Source organism: Crinia signifera, chromosome 1, assembly GCF_055691185.1.
Source record: "Crinia signifera chromosome 1, ASM5569118v1, whole genome shotgun sequence".
NCBI lineage: Eukaryota > Metazoa > Chordata > Amphibia > Anura > Myobatrachidae > Crinia > Crinia signifera.
Window position 1 is genome coordinate 328,539,890 of NC_139217.1, and position 14,905 is coordinate 328,554,794.

Here is a 14,905-nt window from a genome sequence, read left to right on the forward strand (position 1 = left end):
TTGGAGGGCAACCTCAAGAAAGTACTCTGTGGGTAGATCTTGTCCCAGGGCAGATAGTCCTAACTTTCTGGGTTATCTGATTGACACATTAAAAAAAAAGCATATAGGTCATCTGTCGATGCCTATGATCGACAGATGAAAAGGTTGGCATGTGTTTTTCATGATTTGTTCTTACTTCACCATACATCCGGACACAGGCCCTTATTCTGGTTGACATGCTCCCCCGCGTGTTCGCGCAGGGGAGCAATGTTTTGCGACATAGTGCATAGTTGAGCGGCTACGACGAATCAAATGATTTTGTGCCTGCATGCAAAGCTGCAATTGTCTGATTATGCATATCCATTCACATGCCTGTGGGGAATTGCACCGTGCGAGGGGGCAGGTGGCTGTGTGAGTGGCGTCTGGTGGACTCACAAGGCTGCAAAATTCGCAGCCTCGTGATTCAACCAGAAAAAGGGCCATAGAGTGAGATCATAATAGTTAAATACCAAGCCCGAAGCATGACGAGTGAAGAGTTATACTACATACTATACCTCTATACCTCCTGAGGAAGCCGCTGAAAAAAGCTTTTTAGGTGGAGAAACGCATAGAGGACCAGGGACACAAGGTGCCACAGACAGAACCAACGATTCCAGTCTCAGATAGGAGTGTGACATTACAGCATTGGCGGTCGGAGAGGTTCATTTGGGGACTGCAAGCTGGATCCCTTATGTTATGTCCGGATGCCCACTTAAGTATTAACCCTGTAATGTGCACAATAAGGGAACTACTAATGACCAAGTAACTGGCTTAACTAAGGCTAATCCTACTAACGGCATGCTGCTACTAATCCTCTAATACTGACATTTGATCTATAAACACCAATTGAGGAGAGAAGAATTACTAATTTATGTTTGTAAGTCTTGTCTGTCTCAATGTTGGCCACATTGTTAATATTTTAATTGTTTAAAGTGCAATATATAATTAAAGTGCAATATATAACTAAAATAATTGTTTTAATAAAATTTATATTATTAAGCACAGCGCTGTACCACTTTGGTTTTCTTCTTGTTGTTCTAAATTTAAGGGGTCTGGTAATCCTCCTTAGGCAACAGCTGCAGTGCTTAATATCAATCAGCGCTCAGTATCATTGTTTTTTCTTTTTTGCATCCTAGTGCAGCTGAAGCACTGTAAACTGGTTTACTAGCGCCATTAAAAACTTTAAATATCAGATTATAATATTACAACACATTCCTTGTTTAATATCGAAACTATACAACACATGCGTAAGGTTAGATTCATCCCTTTAATCTTGTATGAGGTTCAAAACAATGAGCCCTGTATTGCAAATGTCTCCCTCCTGATATAATGCAACCAGTCCTTAGGAGAAGGGGCCATCATTGAACAGATTATATACTGTAGGTATTTTACAATGGAAAGCAGAACCAAAAAATAGTGAGTAGCAGGTTACGGTTCTCTAATGCTGCTTTCCCACTGCCTACACGGGTAATGACCCGTTTTTTTTAAACGGGTCTTTAAACGGGTAAGAGCCATAAAGACTCTTTCCCACTGCAGCTTTTAAACGGTAAATTACCGTTTAAAAGCTGTTTTTGTCACATTCACACTTACCCGTTTAAAAACCCGTTTAAGCAGTGTAAAGATAGGGGGGGGGGAGAATTTAAAAAAAAAAAAACGGCGTGGGGTCCCCCCCACTGCCGTAACCAGCACCAGGCTGAAAGAGTCGGGGCTGGTAATAAAAAATCAGGAAACCCGACAAATAGGGGTTCCCTGATTTTTTACAACCAGCCCCAGGCTCCAGGTCCGGGGGCTGGTTCCCAAAATACGGGGGACAAAATGACTAGGGGTCCCCCGTATTTTAAGAACCAGCCCCAGGCACAACCAGCCAGCAGGGTAATGCCACAGCCGGGGGACACTTATTATATAAGTTCCCGCGGCCAAAGCATTAACCCTACCGACCAGTCAGCCTGGCCAGGGGCCCTGGGGGAGTGGGGACCCCCCCAATAAAGGGGTCCCCCCCCTCCAGGACTTACCTGACCAGGCTGAAGCCTGGTGCTGTCCTCGATGCCCCTGGGCGGTGGGCATCGAGCTGATGGTATGGTGTAAAAAATAGAATAAAAACCATTGTCTTTTACTGGTGAACTATGAGTCCCAGCAAGCCTCCCCCGCAAGCTGGGACTTGGAGAACCACAAGTCCCAGCCTGCGGGGCATTAAAGGGCCCGCTGGGTCTTGTAGTTCCACAGTAAAAGAAAGAGTTAAATAAACACACTGACACACGTGAAAAATAAAAGTTTAATACATACATAACACATACATACTGATACTTACCTATCTTGAGCCCGTAGGTAGCCCTGGTCCTGATGTCCTGGTCCGTGTCGGCGTCTGTATCCATGTCGGCATCCCTGTCGGCGTCGGCGGTCCGGAGTCCGAAGAAATCCATTTGGGAAGCTGTGGAAGGAAACTATACTCACCTGTCCCAGCGCGACGTAGTCCAGGTAAGGTCTTTGCAAAAAAAACAAACCGAACACCCGAACCAAGCGGACAGCTGAGACGCACGGTGTTTGTTTACATCGTGCGGCTCCGCCTCCCGAATGCCGCTATTGGCCGCCTTGCGGCCTAGCGGCCAATCAGGAGCCGCTAGGCCGCAAGGCGGCCAATAGCGGCATTCGGGGGCGGAGCCGCACGATGTAAACACACCGTGCGTCTCTCAGCTGTCCGCTTGGTTCGGGTGTTCGGTTTTTTTTTTTTGCAAAGACCTTACCTGGACTACGTCGCGCTGGGACAGGTGAGTATAGTTTCCTTCCACAGCTTCCCAAATGGATTTCTTCGGACTCCGGACCGCCGACGCCGTCGCCGACAGGGATGCCGACATGGATACAGACGCCGACACGGACCAGGACATCAGGACCAGGGCTACCTACGGGCTCAAGATAGGTAAGTATCAGTATGTATGTGTTATGTATGTATTAAACTTTTATTTTTCACGTGTGTCAGTGTGTTTATTTAACTCTTTCTTTTACTGTGGAACTACAAGACCCAGCGGGCCCTTTAATGCCCCGCAGGCTGGGACTTGTGGTTCTCCAAGTCCCAGCTTGCGGGGGAGGCTTGCTGGGACTCATAGTTCACCAGTAAAAGACAATGGTTTTTATTCTATTTTTTACACCATACCATCAGCTCGATGCCCACCGCCCAGGGGCATCGAGGACAGCACCAGGCTTCAGCCTGGTCAGGTAAGTCCTGGAGGGGGGGGACCCCTTTATTGGGGGGGTCCCCACTCCCCCAGGGCCCCTGGCCAGGCTGACTGGTCGGTAGGGTTAATGCTTTGGCCGCGGGAACTTATATAATAAGTGTCCCCCGGCTGTGGCATTACCCTGCTGGCTGGTTGTGCCTGGGGCTGGTTCTTAAAATACGGGGGACCCCTAGTCATTTTGTCCCCCGTATTTTGGGAACCAGCCCCGGACCTGGAGCCTGGGGCTGGTTGTAAAAAATCAGGGAACCCCTATTTGTCGGGTTTCCTGATTTTTTTAATACCAGCCCCGGCTCCTTCAGCCTGGTGCTGGTTACGGCAGTAGAGGGGGGACCCCATGCCGGGTTTTTTTTTTAACGGGTAAAGGGCTACCCCTTTCCCACTGCCGAAAAAACGGCTCCTACACGTTAAAAACACTGCTTTTTACACGGGTAACAAAAACCGGTATTTGTTACCCGTGTAAAGCAACCTGGAGCTTTCCCACTGCAGCTCTAGCCGTTTAAAAAGGCTAAAAAAACGGCATTTACACGTGTAAAGCCTGCAGTGGGAAAGGGGTATAATGTTGAATGCCCAAAAGAGGAAGATATGTGGAACTAACTGTGATTGTTAATGTATTTACTGGAGGCAGATTCTGTGAGTGTCACTTTTGCAAAAGATGATCTACTATTAAACTCCATAAAGTCAGCAGATTTATCTGTATCACAAATGACAAGAAATGGTTTCAGACAGTATATTTTATTATGAATCAGTAGGCTCTTAACCAGCTAATATATTTTCCAACTGCTCAGAAATTGTTGGGGTTTCTTATGATTTCATTAGGTTAAGAACATCTATTTATACCCTTTTCACACCACACCTTGGACCCAAATTATTGACTGTTACTGACACGCCGAGCAACCCAGTAATTTGACCCAGGTTATCAGAAGTGTTAAACCTGAGTCACCCTCTGTATAATGGATGACTCGGGTTTAGGGGGATATTCAATCTCCGGCGAGCACCTCCCGCTGGGCCCTATTCAATGCTGTCTTACCCAACAGCATTGAGCAGGGTATCTCGGCAGAACGAGCCCGACATCACTAGCTGTCGGGCTCATTCTGCCGGGAAGTGACGAGCTGCCGGCTGCAGCTCGCCTCTTCCCGGCCACAACTCGCGGCCACGAACCCTTTTCGCTTCCCATCAGGCGGGACATTGAATCCCTCCTGCATGGTCTCGGTCGAGCTGACCGAGAACGGGACCAGGTCACGGTGGTCGAGCAAGCTCGACCGCCGTAGCCCTAACATTGAATACCCACCTTAATGTGAAAGTGCCAGATGCAGGATCGAGATACAGGGGACAAACCAGCTTAGGAATGTGAAAGGGGCATCACACTTTTATAAAAAACATACAAAAAAACCCATCAATAGATAAAATACTGTTTTAGATTTTTCCCAGTGGATGCTACATTAACCCAGCAGCTACTGCTGTCACATGGTGGGGGTTGCCACCAGGCTGCCTGATCAGCAGTGATGGCAGCACGGTAGGTACTGCTGGAGGTAAACAGGCCTGGGAAGTCCCTCTGTGATTCTCTTCTAGCAGCCAGACAGTGGGTCCAGATGTGACCATGTCTTGGATAGCGTGGTCTGGTGTGCTCACGTGTACTTTAACCATTTGCCTGGTGTGGGCACACCAGGCAAGTGGTTGAAGTACAGTTTTAAATTCATTATATGTTAAAAGAAAAACTTTATACAGATAAAATAGAATGCCTGAATGTTTTACTTTAAACCAAGGGTAGCCAACTCCAGTCCTCGAGTGCTACCAACAGTTAACGTTTTCCAGGTCTCCTCACAGAATCAAAAGTGCAGTAATTAGCTCCACCTGTGGATCATTTATGCTCTTTCAGTCAGTAATAAGTGCACCTGCGAGGTGAGCTGGAAAATGTGAATTGTTGGTAGCTCTTGAGGACTGGAGTTGGCTACCACTGCTTTAAACTAATAGTTTAATACACTTTGACTTTAAAACAGTGGTTCTCTACCTCGGTCCTCAGGAACCCCACCCATCAGTTCACATTCCAGGTCACCCTACAGGCGCACTCCATTTTAAAAGATCCACAGGTAGGGCTAATTACTTCACTTGTGATTCTGTGTGGAGACCTGGAAAACATGAACTGTTGGGGGTCCTCTCATTCTGGGAATCTAAAAAAAAAATGAAAGACGGTTACAGAAATGCACATGATAGGAAATGGCTTAAAAGTTTACAAGTGCATCAGGCCCATAGTGCACTTGGAGTATCGGCCCCCTTCCCAGACTTCCTCCATGTATTATGCCAGGGGTTATTAAATGCAGTCCTCAAGACCCCACACCGTTCACATTTTCCAGGTCACCCGGCAGGTGCACTCATTACTCATTGACAAATGTTAAAAGAGCCACAGGTGGAGCGAATTATTTCACTTGTGATTATGGCATACTTGCCTACTTTTGAAAACAAGTTTCAGGGAGATTATAGCTTCTACCATAATTTTACAAAACGCCCCATTGAGGATGTGTGTCATGCTCCTCCCATAGGGTGTGTGTAGTTCCATATATGGAGAGATTGTGGAAAGATATTGAGAATGTGGCACCTAGAAGTGTGGGCGTGTACGGCTTCATCTGAGAGGATTCTTTTATTATGACATATACAAATGTCATAAATCTGATAACAGATAATAAGCATACCAGACAACGTCTATCTCTGTCTTTTTCTTCTCATATAACATCATCGGGAAAAAAATTTCCATTAACCCGAGTAACCAAAGTACCGAGGAGATCGAAGAAGTCCAATAATAAGGGAAGGGAAGTATTATTCCATCTATATATTGTGGTGTCCGCACTGGGATAGCGCTATTGGGTCTATCAAAAATCATATTTCTCCATGTCAGGTGTATGGGCCGGGGGCCAATTGCGGCCCGTGCTATTATTTCAAGCGGCCCGCAGCCTTCAGCTACATACAGTGAAAGAGGGGCAGGCTGGAGGACATACAGTGAAGGGGCAGGCTGGGGGACATAGACTGAATGGGGGCAGAGTGGGGGACCATTCTGATGTGATTAATGATTCAAAGATTGTCAGGCTGAATGGTCGCCCCCCCACACAATTACACTTCACCAAATCTGGCCCTCGTCGCAAAAAGTTTGGACACCCCTGCCATACACTATATGCCCCAATGTCTCCCTAAATATGTAAAAGTACAAAAATTGTACAAATGTGTGGAAAATAGAAATGCAATTGTAATACTATGTGGCCTGGTGATCATCACACTGCCATGATGATGGGCCTATTTTTATGTGGAGGCCTGGAGCTGCAGCTCCTTCCGCCCCATTGTAAATCTGGTTGTGATTGGCTCCCAACAAAAATTACCCCTAGAATGTCTGTGTGCGTGTACATGTGGTAGGGAATATAGATTGTAAGCAACTGGGGCAGGGACTGATATGAATGTTCAAATATTCTCTCTGTAAAGCGCTGCGGAATCTGTGTGCTCTATACACATATCTGGTAGTAATAATAATAATGTTCCATTGAAGGTAACCACCAATAGCCATCCCTAATTTGTAATACTAGTGCTATCTTTGGTATCCCTGCCACGTCAGATATAGTGCCTCCATCTCTCAGACCGAATCTGCATACATGTACAGTACACCAAATTTTACCTCAGAACAATTATCTCAAGGGGGAAGTGGTTGTTAGGTTGATAATATAAAGGGCAACAGTCAATAGGTCGACCACTATTGGTCGACAGGCCACAGGTTGACACATGACATATGCTAAATCTACACCCAACACACTTTTTACATTGCTGTTCTGTTTCAGAAGCATAGGTGGCAGTATTGGCCAGTATTTTTTTTTACTTCTATAGTAATCAATGCAGGTGTTAATTGCAGAAAGAAAGGATATAAACTTTAAACTTTCAGACGGTATCCCAATACAAAATCCACCAGACAAAAGCTAAAATGTTAATTTGATTGGCAAATATCCTAATTATGTGACTTTTAGTTTAAGCTTTTTTTTTTTGTTTAACTAATACCCCTTTCACACATGAACGTGCATCAACCCGGGATTTTGGTATGTCTGAAAGGGTCAACTCGGGTGTTACAACCCGGGTCTTTTTACCTGGGTTGAGGACCCAGGATTTACGACCCCGGTTGACCCTTTCAGACATAAGAAAAACCTGGGTTTTTCTGCAAATTAGTTCCAGGCAGAACTGCTTCACCCTGTAATTTGCTGCTGTAAGGGTGAAAGAGTGCAGGCTACACCTGGGAAAATGACCCATCAGTCAAAGTGCCGGGTAATTCCCAAATAGTATGTCTAAAAGAGGTATAAGCATCACTAATGCCTTATTCTCACTGCGAGTGAGAACTACACGGCTTTTACCCATCATTAAAATGCCAGGGATTGCAGCGATGGAAACCCGTTTTCACTGCTAGGCAAATTCCCGGGTGAAGAAGTTCTACCTGGTAATTTTCCTTTTAACATGGGTTTTTATGCAGTGAGAATAGGTCAACCCATGTCTGCATACCCGGATCTCAAACACGGGTAAAAATAAGGGTTTTACCTGTGTATGAGATCCCGGTATGCGACCCGTTCACACTGCAAAAAAACCTGTGTTAAAAGGCAAATTTCCGGGTCTACATGCTAGACCCGGGAATGGGTGCCGGACGGGGTCCTGACAATCGGGATCCCGACAGGCATTCACCCGACGTCGGGATCCCGACTGTCAAAACACAGACAGCCGGGTTCCCGATGGCCACCTGCTATTTTCCCTCGTGGGAGTCCACGACCCCCATAGAGGGAGAATAGAATAGGTGGCTCGCGTAGCAAGCCACCGTGCCTGCAGCATGGCGAGCGCAGCAAGCCCGCAAAGGGCTTAGTTGCGCTCACCATGCTGTCTGGGTCTGGCCAGTCGGGCTAATGACTGTCGGGATCCCGACTGTCGGACCCCTATACCACACCCCCGGGAATTTGCCTGCAGTGAGAACGGATTTTTTATAAGGATTTTTTTTTTTTTACTTTCAGGGAATTTAGTTTGTACAGATGAGTCACTTTAATGAATGTTTTAAAAAAATTAGGTTCTGAAACGTGGGCAATATTTTGTCTTACATAAAAATGTATTATTGTCATACTTTTTATTTGTGTGACAATTTACTGTACAAGCATTTTGGCACACTTCTCTGCAATTGCGGTTGCCCACCTGCCTCGCTTATCCGCTTGTCACGAGGATCCTGTTGATCGTATCTAACTGTATTTTTAAATTTGCAGCACTGAAAAGGATGTGGTTGTCGCATTGAGAGAGGCTTCAAAGGTGACCTAGTTTGGCTATGGAGCAGTTGCTAGAACGATAGACAGGCCCCTGCACCTGAGCAACCCCCCTTTCAAAACCACCGTTCTTAACCTAGTTTTTATTTTTAATCTGACTTTGTGGAAAGTCAGTAGCTAACTGGCAGTTCTGACATCACGGAAAGAACTTGGTAGAGACAGTCAGGCAATAAGTTAAAAATAAACACAAAGCTATTTTTCCTTTGAGTTATGCAGATTTTGTATGAGAAAATATAGTAGACTATAGAGAGGGCAAACTATATTTCCTACCAATGTGTGGTATACATTATGCAGGGCCGCCGACAGGGGGGTGCTCTGGGTACAGCTGTCCCGGGCCCCGGCCTCTGGAAAGACCCGGGCAGCTAATTTTGACCACTGCAACCCCCCCCCCCCAACTGCCTCCGCTGTGCAGCCTGCTTCTTCAATGCAGGACGCCGGCACCCAATTAAAATGCTGCACCGGCTTTTGAGCCAAGCAGAGCTTGTGTTAGCCAATCAGAGTGGCTGCTGGTACACGCTGCTTGGCACACAAGCCTATGCTGTATTTTAATTGGGCTCTGGCGTCCTGCATTGAAGAAGCCTGTGCTTCGGGACCTGCAGCCAGAGTCGGTGGTAAGTGAAGGGAGGGAGGGGGTGATGGGGGAGGAGCCCAGACTGGATATCAGTCCCGGACCCCAAAATTCCTAGTGGCAGCCCTGACAGTATGTCATAATATCAACATTCTGCTTTATTCTATATTACATTTGCAGGCTGCATTTCCAGAAATGTAGAAACTTATATTATATTACATAGGTGGACATTACAGATGGTGTTTGCAAAAATAATAAAGTACTGTAAGGCAATAAGATAAAGTGTCTAGTTAAGTCAGTCAAAATGATGGACACCAGGCACAGCTTATAGAAGGGTGATGGCTACTCCCACAGGAGCTGCTGGGTTTCTAGAACTCCTGCTGGTGGTACTTGGTGGTGGTGCTGGTGTTAATCTCACAGCCCCCGCACAGCTTCCAGACAGTCTGGGGGTAGGGGACCCTAGCAGCCAACAGCAGGTGGACGGAGGGGTCTGGGCATTGCCTGTTTCAGGTGTGGGAGGAGCGGGCACAGGACCATGTCCTTCTGCCGATGGTCATTATACATACATACATCTGAGCTGGTAATCTGCCTCTTCCTCTCTCACATATTCTGCAGCCCCAGCACTGTCCCTTCCTCCCCGCAGTCTCCGCTCACCACCAACATTTTTATTCCATTCCTGCCAGACGGATTCACCTTCCCTCCCCACCTGTAATTCGCCACAAGTGTCCCCAGAGCATCCACTCTGGAGGAGTGCTGCAGAACTGTATGGTAGTTCCTGCATCCATTTTCTTGTTACTTCTGCTACTTGTTACCAAAGGCCAGATGTACTAAGCTTTAAAAGTGATCAAATGGAAAGTGATAACCCACCAGCCAATCAGCTCCTACCTGCCATGTCACAGGCTGTGTTTGAAAAATGACAGGTAGGAGTTGATTGGTTGGTGGTTTATCACTCTACATTTTATCCCTTTTCATGGCTTAGTACATCTCGTCCCAAGTCCCAGAATGTCAAGTAACCTGTGCTAGCAGCATAGTATATGGAGAAGGGGGTAGAGAATATGGGGACTAAGTAAAAACCAGACCCAGACAAGACCCCGGAATGCTGTGGACCGGACTTTAAACTCCGGGGGTGTCCCATCCAGGGGGGGGGGGGGGGGTGGTGGTGTCTTGTCTGGTTTTGGGTCCCTGTGATAGCTATCACCAGGGTCAGGGGAAGGGGAGATTACAGCTTCCCTGTGTGGTCTGGACCATTCCGGTTTTTTTTACAACCCCGGACCATGCATGGAGGCTGTATTCTCCCCCCGGAACACCCCTGGCAATGCACCCCCTGGAACGAACACAAAAAGCTCCAGAATTACATATATTGATGAATGGAGCCTGTCCAGTTTGGTGTTCCGGGGTCCTGTTTTTACCTATACCCCAGAATATGCGGCATATGGCAGGAGCAGTATGTGGAGGGGCACTATATGGATGGGTATGCAGGTGCAGTGTGTATATAAGGCAGTATATGGTGCTGTAGGCAGAATATGGAAGAGGACGAGATTCCAATGTACAGAAGGGCAGCATATAGTGGTGGGTGCAGTATACATGGCGTGTGTATTCATGTCCCAAGCGAAGCTTTGTCAGGCTGTTAGGTGATGAGTTGTAGTCTACAGTAGAAGAGTTTCAGATTGACAGTTGTTTTCACACGTCATGAGATCTATATATTTATTAACATTTATTTATATAATGACAGCTGTAATGATGGTTGCTTGATTGGTTGGTTGGTTTGTATTATAGCAGCTTTATAACTGTTACTAATAGTGGATATTTACTTTATGATTTTCTAACTATCCTGACCTAGTAACTACAGACATACCAGGGGCCAGATTCTCTAAGCTTTAAAAGTGATAAAATGTAGAGTGATAAACAGCCAGCCAATCAGCTCCTGCCTGCCATGTCACAGACTGTGTTTTAAAAATGTCAGGCAGGAGCTGATTGGCTGGCTGTTTATCACTCTCCATTTTATCACTTTTGAAGCTTAGAGAATCTGGCCCCAGATCAGGTAATCGAATCACCTTAGATGTGCTGTGTTATTTTGATCAGTTTGGGTTTATACAGATTCATATAAGACAACATTTTATTTTTCATTTGGGATACCAGGTCAGTCATCAAAAACACAGATACAGATATGAAATGGTTGCATAGTAAAATAAGCTAAACTTCAGTTTACTGCTCCCACCACCACCCACACACCAATACTGACTTTCCAGAACCTCGGTTGAAAGTGTGGAGGTGATTTCTAAAGGCCCCCACACACTAGAACGATTTTTTGGCCGATTGTCCGATTTCCGACCGATCTTCCGATATATCAAACGATTTTATCGATAATCGGCAATAATCGGCCGATTATTGCCGATTATCTATAAAAATCGGCCGATATATCGGACGATCGGTCGGAAATCGGACAATCGGCCAAAAAATCATTCTAGTGTGTGGGGGCCTTAAGAAGTTCAGTTTACATTAAGCTCAACAAGGATGGGAGATCTATTGAAGATTGGATGTTGCCCTGGGGCAGTACGGATGGTTTAATGGTTAGCATTACTGCCTCACAGCACTGAGGTCAGATGTCTGCCGAACTCTGACGTTTTTGCAGAACTCTGACGCAAAACCATGCCTTGAAAGTTAATTCCCCTTTTAAAAAAAAGTCTGAGTTCGGCGGACATCCCGCACTGCCGTTGAACTCGGGCAGCATTAAATTCCGCCCCTAGTGTCAACATTATCTTCTGGCATAAATAGTCATAAACAATTTGATGGTAATGAAAGAGTTTAGTGCAGTGTTATCTCAGTGTAAAGTGAATTTAATTCGATATCAGATTAAAGGATTTAGTCTGCAAATTTTTTTACCGCTTTTTGCATCAATAGAGATATAACTTGCTCCACTATTTATCAATTTGAGTCTCCTTTTCCCCACTATGCAAGGGTTTTCTCCTCACTGGTAAATTAACGCAGTTGGTGAGGAGTTCCCATAGTATGTACTGAGCTTTGACCTGGAAGGGATCTTATGTAGCATGTCCATCTTACAAGTTCCACACGGAAAACCATCTCAAGATGTTTTTGTTGTTGTTGTTGTTGTTGTTGATTGATAAATTGAACTAGAGTATTCCTACATTCCCATAGACATCTATGGGACTGGAGGTAAGTAATGAAAACATCAGAGAAAGGACTTTCCTCAACCTAGTATGTAGACCACTATCTTCCATATATTAGGGCTATTTGTGTAAAACATCGCTCATACAGTACTGTATGGAAAGGTTGTGTTAAAAAGTAAAGAATAGGCATCACTCAACAAAGTCCCTTTGTACTGTGCAACTTAGAAGGAAACCTGGTTTTAAGAAAAATATTTAATGATTTTTTTTGTTGATCATTTTTGGTTAACTTATCTTTTTTGAACAAACCAATCTATCATAAAACCATGAAAAAGTGTCTGTTAATTGAGGTATGTGTTAACCGTTTGAGTGCCAAGTGAATTTGTCAAAATTGGTGTGAAAATTGCCAAGCAAACCTTTTTATTCATCGTAATGACCTGTAATGTTTACCTTATATGGGAAATATAATATTTTATTTGCACATTTTTTTATCTGAACTTATATATCAAAAGTGATTTTAGCCGTTATTTTGCATATCTCTCACGAAGATGTTGACACTAATGTTTTGGACCATCTCTCTCAGCAATGCTGACATTTTTAGCAGATATTTTGCACATCTCTCACAGAGACGTTGGCCCTCAGAGGGTTAATATGAAATATAGCAAATAGTCTTTTCACAAAAATTTACAGATTAGCCACAAACTTAATTAATATTAAGCACGATTTAGTAAGAAGCGCTAACAATACTATAATGAATAGCCTCAGTGAAGCGCAATGGAATCTGATGGAAACTGTAAATAAATAACAGCAAATATGAACACCTGTCTTGTTAAATAAGCCTAAATATGTTACACTGAGCCATAGAGATTTACTGAGTATATACTTATGCCAATGTATATTGTGTTCTATTACCCTATACTTTCCAGTGCCACTAAGAACAATAAAATAGACCAGAGATTCTTTGAGTCAGTGCCAAAAGTCTCAAGGGGCATACACACGTAGAGATCTGTGCTAAGCAATTTTGCTGGTGTCAAGATCTCCCATGGAGAGCACATACACACGCAGAGATTTGTGCTAAGCAATCTTGCTAAGCAAAAAAAGGCAGGGTAGTGGATCAGAATGAGAGATTGCGATCAGTATCTCTCGTTCTGCACACACAGAGAGATTTGCAGTCATTTGCTAAGCAATCTGACTAGATTTTGACTGCATGCACTGATTTATGCTGCTTTCCCACTGCAGAAACGGGTAAAGACCCAGTATTGTTAAATGGGACTTTGAAACGGGTCTGAGCCTGAAACCCCTTTCCCACTGCATGTTTTAAACTGTATATTACTGGTTAATTACCTTTTTTTATCTTTCAACTTGAACCCTTTTTAAAAGGTACAAAAACGGTAATTCACCAGTAATACACCACCCCTCCCCTGGTACCTGTCCTGCCCCCCCCCCCCCCCCCCCGGTAGCTGGCAGCTGGTACCCCCCACCCCCTCCCCTCCTTGGTACCTGCCAGCTGTTACCCCGCTCCCCCCCTGCCCTGGTACCCCCTGCTCCCCCCTGCCCTGGAACCTGGTACACCCCCCCCCCCTCCCCTGGTACCTGGCAATGCGGCAGGCAGAGTAGGCAGCGGGCGTGCCAAGGCTCCTAGTCGGCAGGTCCCCAACTGGTACCCTGCTCCCCCCCTCTCCTGGTACCTGGCAGCGATCCATCCAGCTAGCAGGGCAGTGCAGTAGGCAGAGTAGGCAGTGGGAGTGTCAGGGCTCCTAGTCGACAGGTCTCCAACTGATGCATGAAAGCATCATGCAGGAGGAGGCTGCAGCTGGTGCACAGACAGCAGGGGCATTGGGGTCCGGGTAGGTCTGTGCTCTGGAGGAGGAAGCAGAGGAAGCGGGTCCATTAGGAGATTGTTATTTCATCGACAGGGTCCCTGCCGCGAATGGGAACTAGCGGGCCCACTCACTACATATGCGCATATGTAATAAGCAGGTCCGCTACTTCCCATTCGCGGCAGGGACCCCGCCGATGAAATGACAATCTCCTAATGGACCCGCTTCCTCCTCCTGAGCACGGACCTGCCCAGATCCCCAGTGCCCCCTCTGTCTGTGCACCAGCTGCAGCCTCCTGCATCATGCTCCTGCATGATGCTTTCATGCATCAGTCCGGGACCTGCGGACTAGGAGCCCTGGCACACCCGCTGCCTACTCTGCCTACCGTGCTTCCCGGATGGATCAGTTTTAGCTATTTAAATCGTATCACATTATGATAAATAGGGGGTGAAAATAGGATGAGAGATTCAGAAAGTGAGAGATTTGGCAATCATTTACACTGCAAAACCAGTTTGATTTCGCTGTGTAAATGATTGCCGCTTTAAAAAAACCTGGAGATTTCTTACCAAATCTCTCACTTTCTGAATCTCTCATCCTATTAAATCTCACCCAGAGTATTCATCCAGAACACAAAAACACTTGAGGAGAACCACATCTAACGTCTAATTAATTAATTAATTTATTCTTTATTGTTATTCTGTTACTACTAATTATATTTTCATTTCACCGTATGTGCAAATAGCTCTGTGTACACCTATTATTTATTATCTGTTATAGTTTCTTTATATTTGTACGTAATGTAATATATCTTACATTGTGTTAAATG